Here is a 6,877-nt window from a genome sequence, read left to right on the forward strand (position 1 = left end):
TTGTAACATTTTTCTGATTATAAAAGCACATTTTTAAAAATTTGGGAAAGACAACAAATACCATTTTTGTCTTACTACTCAGATAATCACTAAACATACTGACGTATTTCCAAATGAAAAACTTCTTTCCTGTATTTTAAAATTTATTGTCATATTGTCCTGTTCCCTTCACTCTATGAGTGTTTCTACTTATTTTAAGATAGTCTTGGGGCACCTGGGTGGCTCAGTCGTTAAGCGTCTGCCACCTCAGGTCATGATCCCAGGGTCCTGGGATCGAGCCCCTCATCGGGCTCCCTGCTCAGTTGGTAGCCTGCCTCTCCCTCTCCCACTCCCCCTGCTTGTGTTCCCTTTCTTGCTGTGTCTCTGTCAAATAAATAAAATCTTCAAGATAGTCTTAAGAGTAACAAGTTTGATTAATAATATATTCCATAACTGGATGTTAGGTATAATAGTCCCTTCTTAACCATGGGGAGTGGGGAATACATTTCAAGTTCCCCAGTGGATGCCTGAAACCCTGGATAGTATTGAACCCTATATATGCTATATTTTTTCCTATACATTCAGATCTATGATAGTTTAGGCACAGTAAGAAATTATAATAACTAATAGTAAATAGAACCATTGTAACATGCTGTAATGAAAGTTATGTGAAGGTGATCTTTCAAAATATTGTATATTATATTCACCCTTCTTAGGATGATGTGAGATGATAAAATGCCTATTTATGATGAGATGAAGTGCAGTGAATAACCCAGGTGCTGTGATGTAGAATTAGGCTGCTATTGACCTGATTTACATCAGAAGGAGGATTGTCTGCTTCCCGATGGGGGTTGACCACAGGTAACTCAAACTGGAAAGTGAAACTAAGGGTGGGGAGGACCACTGTAATTTTTCAACCAATATGCTATTACTCGCTTCGGTAGCACATATACTAAAATTGGATATTTAAGTTATTGCCAGTTTTTTCCTTTTTATTTATTTTTAAAAATCTGGCCTTTTTAGTTCTTTGAGTATTGGTCTGCCATAAAACTCATCAGAAGTGGAAGTTGTTGCACTGTAAATTTCTTGACCTTGAACCTAGGAATGGGCAACTTGGTCCTGCTTCTTTGTTTTTTTGTTTTGTAAATATTAATCTCAATTCATCCTTTTGGCAATATTTTTTTTTTAAGCGAGCTCTACACCCAAAGTGGGGTTTGAACTCATGACCCCAAGATTAAGATTCACGTGCTCTCCTGACTGAGGCAGCCAGACACCCATGTCCTACTTACTTGATTTGTAATGCCATTAGCACGTGTTCTGGGTATCCTAGAGGATTAAATGACAGGTAGCTTGAACTCAGTCATACCTGCACAACATGAACTTAATCTTGTCTGCAGTTATCTTTCTATCTTATTTTTATTAGGTTATTTCGCAGTACAAAAGTCCTAAAGTTTTTACATGAATGATTTCTAGTTCAAAAGTAAGTTTCCCGATTCAGCAGAATTCCAATGTTAGTTGTACAGTAGCAAACTGCAGCTACCATTAAATTTCTTTTCCATCAGGAAATATTAAATTCCAAATATTTAACACTGATGTAACACTAATCATACATTGTTCATATTCAAATTTCACTGATGACCCAGAAATGACCTTCATAGTAATTTCACCCCCTGATGCAGGATCGAATCTTGGTTCATGCTTTGCACTTTTGTTCTCACCTTTACTTAATCTCCTTTACTTTGAAACAGTTCTTCCTTAAATTGTATTTTACAAGGAATTTATTCATTTCATCTAAGTTGACAAATTAGTTGGCATACAATTGTTCATAATCTTTTATTTTTCCTTTAATGTCTATTGGATCTTCAATGATAAGCCCTCTTTCATTTTGGGTATTTGTTATTTTATTCTTTTTATTTGATCAGTCTGGCTTGTAGTTTATCAATTTTGTCGGTCTTCTCAAAGAACCAAATTTGTCTTTGTTAATTTCTTTCTAGTGTTTATTTTCTATTTCATTGGTAATATATTTTTCTTATTTCCTTCCTTCTACTTACTTTGGGTTTACTTTCCTCCTTTTTTTTTTTTTTTCCCTAGCTTCTTAAGGTAAAGACTTGGGCCATTGATTTTAGACGCTTTTCCAATATAAGTCACTAAAATTATAAATTTCCCTTTTTAGCTTTAGCTTCATCCTACAAATATTTTCATTTTGTACTTCCATTATCATTCAGTTTAAAATATATTCTAATTTCTGATGTGATTTCTTCCTTGACCCATGGATTATTAGAAGTGTGTTTGATTTTAAATATTTGGGAATAAATAAAAAATAAGATATTCTACATATCATTTTTTATTCCTTTCTAATTTAATTCCATTATGGTCAGAGAACATACTCTGATTTCAGCATTTTTGCATTATTAAGATTAACTTTATGTCGCAGTTTATGGCTTATCTTGTTGAATATACCATGTGTGCTTGAAGTTGTTGGGTTTAATGTTTTATAAATAGCAATTAGGTGAAGGTCATTGATAGTGTTTTTTAAATTTATGCCTTTACTGTTTTCGTCAAGTTATTCTATCAGTTGCTGAGAAAGGAATGTTAAAATCTTAACCATGGCTATGGAATTATTTATTTCTCTCTTTAATTCTGTCAAATTTTGCTCCATATATTTTGAAATCCATTATTCGGATTTATGATTTTTATGAACTTGTCATTATTTTTTTATCTCTGTTAATACTCTTGATATTGAAATGTAATTCATCTGACATTAATAAAGCCACTTTGGGTTCCTTATGCTTAGTGTTGCATGCTATATTATTTTTCATCCATCTACTTGCAGTCTATCAATGTGAACTACATTGATAATTTTTCACTACAATCCTGACTTGGTAATCTCTTCCTTGCTTTTGTTTATAAATTTGCAAGTATGTTCTGTAGTTTTTTTGGCATGTATAAATTTATGATTCATTTATAAATTTATGACTGGCATCTAACACTCAATATTATGTTTGTGAAATTCACCCAGGGTTATTGAATGTAGTTATGATTGTTTTATTTTTATTGCTTTGATTCATTTATTCTTAATGCTGGGCTTTGTAGTGGTCTACTGTATAAATACACCAAAATCTATTCATTTATTTTATTGTTAATGGACATTTGGTTGTTTCTAGTTTTTAATATCTTGGAAAATGCTGCTGTGAATATTTGTGTACAATTCCTGATGCATCTGTGCACACATTTCTTTTGGTTATATCTCTAAAAATGAAATCTCTGGATCAAAGGTCATTCATATTGTCACATTTAATAGATATGCCAAATTGTTTTCTAAAGTGATTGCACCCATTTACATTCATTCCTCTAGCAGGGTTTGAGTCTTGGTGATCCACTTCTTAACCAACTCTTCTTTTCAGAATTTACAATTCTTGCCAATCTTACAGGTATAAATATACCCCACGATTTAAATTTGCATTTTTAATTTTTATTTTATTTATTTATTTATTTACTTTTAGAGAGGGAGAGAGTGCTTCATTAATTTGGTTAGACTGCAAAGACATATTTGAGGTTTTGACTGATAAGACGACTCTAGATAGTGCCATTCTTTACTGAGGGAAAGGAAGGTTTGAGAGGAAAAAATCCGGTTACTTTTTAGCTTGTAATCAGGGCTATCTCTTCTGGGCTGATTGGAGTTGGGTTAAAGTCTCAGGTCTTGAATGAGAAGTAAAAATAGGGCGCCTGGGTGGCTCAGTTGTTAAGCGTCTGCCTTCGGCTCAGGTCATGGTCTCAGGGTCCTGGGATCGATCTGGCTCCCTGCTCCGTGGGAGGCCTGTTTCTCCCTCTCCCACTCCCCCTGCTTGTGTTCCTGCTCTCGCTGTTTCTGTCAAATAAATAAATAAAATCTTTAAAAAAAAAAAAAAAGTAAAAAGAGATTCTTAATTTCAGTGTTTGGAATTTAGCAGTTCATGCAGACAAATAGTCTTTTTGTTCATTTATCACCTCAGTTATGGAGTTCAAAAGAGTGCTCAGATAAGGGTACAAACTCTGTTGGAGTTTGTTTAGAAAATATATCAATAGGGACTTGTGATTATGAAGATATCAAGCCAGAATTTATATTTCTGAGGGAGAATGATTCAAACTATTTGTTGACTTTTCTTTATTTTATCTTCCCCCATCTCCATTAATACTTCTCCCTCTTTCTTTCTTTTTTTTGTTTTAAGATTTTATTTGTTTATTTGAGAGAGAATGAGATAGCATGAGAGGGGAGAGGGTCAGAGGGAGAAGCAGACTCCCCGCTGAGCAGGGAGCCCGATGCCGGGACTCCATCCCCGGACTCCAGGATCATGACCTGAGCCGAAGGCAGTTGCTCAACCAACTGAGCCACCCAGGCCACCCTCTCCCTCTTTCTAAAAACTGTTTCCTAGAATATTACAGAAGAAACTCTCTTAGTCGGATTTGGAATTGTGGTCCTATTTTTATATTGTTTGAAGGATGATTTTTCTTTTAATGTCAGATGAATGGCTTGTTAGAATTACATTATGTGAAAATATTTCTTAAAGGTCATACATATTTATGCAATTCAGGAATGCTTTCTGGTAGTGAAATGTAATAAACCAGGGATATGAAGGGAAAAGTGATGATGTTTGAAAAGAAGTATAAGTTGAACTAAAGCTAATGACTTTTCGTTTACTTTTTTTCTGTTTGGGAACAGTCGTTGATCCATGTGATATTTAAGTAGAAACTTAATGGATAATGTATGGGAGGAAGACTACACCTTTAGGCTTATTTAGTGTAGGGACTGTGTCTAATCTCCCTGTGATTATCACAGTGTAGACCCTTGATAAAGTCTTACTGAACTACTAATGAATTTGACTAAGAGTTGGAGATATAAATTCCATTCCTGACTCTGCCATGTGTTTTGTTTTGTTTTTAAGATTTTATTTATTTATTTGACAGAGAGCTAGTGAGAGCAGGAACACAAGCAGGGGGAGTGGGAGAGAGGGAGGTAGGCTTCCCACCAAGCAGGGAGCCCGATGTGGGGCTCGATCCCTGGACCCTGGGATCACGACCTGAGCCGAAGGCAGACGCTTAACGACTGAGCCACCCAGGCGCCCCATCTGCCACGTATTTCTGTGTGCCTTATGTATACTCAATTTCTTGAATATTTTTACAAGGGAAATAGGGTACTTTGGGGCTATAAAATCACTTGTTTTTAGGCTTCTCAGGGAAAAATGTCTTAATTCACCATCAAATTCTCATTTTCAGCACCTGTCTCTCCGTAGGCTCATTCTCATCAGCATGTATTCATGCCTGTGTCTATCCCATCTCTCTCTCGCTCCCTCTGAACACACACACATTAAAAACAGAATACAATGTTAACAGATACTGTCAATACCTTGCCTGTAGATACTTCCCCTAGTGGCATTAGTGCACAGGCCTGACTCACAGTATCAGACCTTGGATTCCTGTGCCTGATAGTTTTTTTGGGCCTCCAGAGGCCACTTTACCGCTCAGCATGGCAGGCTGGAAGTGGTGGGAAATTAAGGCTCCTCCCTCCCTCACCACTCAGCCCTCAACCAACCGTTTATTGGACACTTCCGTTGCTCATCTGCACTCATCTTTCCTGGAAACCCCTCAAAGTACACTATTTGCTTATCAGTTCTTATCTCAAGGTAGGCTTCTTGAGGAATGCAAGCTAGGACACAAAGGGAACTCTTGACCCGTCCTTCAACTACCACGCTATTTTTACTTCTTATTCTGGAATAATTAAGCTGTCACGTTCATTCCTCATCCCCATTCTTACCAGGCAGTCTCCTCTCTCTAAAAATGCACAAGGATTTGCACATGGTATAGCGAATAGCAGTTTCAGATCTGAACTTGCTTCAATTATCAATTGATGATTGTCTCTCCTTTAGCCTCCTTCACCCCCCTGATCTATAACTATTAAGGATTTGATCTTACACGGTTGTGAGAGCTGGTTTAGTAGTCTCCAAAAAGTTATTTTCTTTGCAACTGAGGCTGATCTCACTGAGTCCTATCCTGACGTCCAACCCACAGAACTAATGAGCATAATAAATAACTTTTGTACACCTTTAAGTTTTTGAGTGGTCTATTACATAGCCAGAGTAACTGGAACACCTGTTTCTTTTGGGGTTACTTAAATATTTGTGTGTGTGTGTGTGTGTGTGTGTGTTATTCTAGAGAATATAATAGGTACCTGAGAAGTCTAGCTCTTGGTTAAAAACTTATGTGTGATTTTCCAGAACTGACTATAGGCAATTACAAAGGCTTTAGTTGGCAAGCATCGTGGTGGAATGCTGTCCTTCCAGCACCAGACTTGGGGTACAGCCAGTGCATGGCAATCTCTGGAAAAAGTTGGAAGCAAGGACTCAGGCCACTCGGTAGTTATTGGTCTCCCTAGTCACTAGTCACACGGGCCCATCATATTCTCATATTTGCCCTCCTTGCCCAGGAGCCCTCATTATGGCTCTATCAGACCTTTGCTCAAGGTCTGAAGTCTTCTCCAGGTATGTGTACTGAGGGGATGCTTGAATACACTTTTGCTCTGACTCAGCAGCCAGTTCTTTTCTACTTCTAGCCTTTCCCCTCGCTCTGCTCTGACCTCAGAACTGCTGGACGCTTGTTTTGGGGCTCGCTCAACAGTGGACCCACCCCCACGTCTGGCTGACCTGCCGACTTCAGACCCTCAATCCTTGTCCTGACCAGGCACTTTCTCCCTCACAGTAAGTGATTAAAGGCTTGACTCTTGTTTTTGGCTTGCTGCTTTCATCAGCTACTCTGACACCTAAGCTGCTCAGCTTTCTCTGTCTCCCCGGGCTCAGCTGAGCTCCTAATAGTACCTTTAGGTTGTTATAGTCTGCCTGCAAATAATCTTGTGTTGCTTGAAAAA

Source organism: Zalophus californianus, chromosome 13, assembly GCF_009762305.2.
Source record: "Zalophus californianus isolate mZalCal1 chromosome 13, mZalCal1.pri.v2, whole genome shotgun sequence".
Classification (NCBI taxonomy): Eukaryota; Metazoa; Chordata; class Mammalia; order Carnivora; family Otariidae; genus Zalophus; species Zalophus californianus.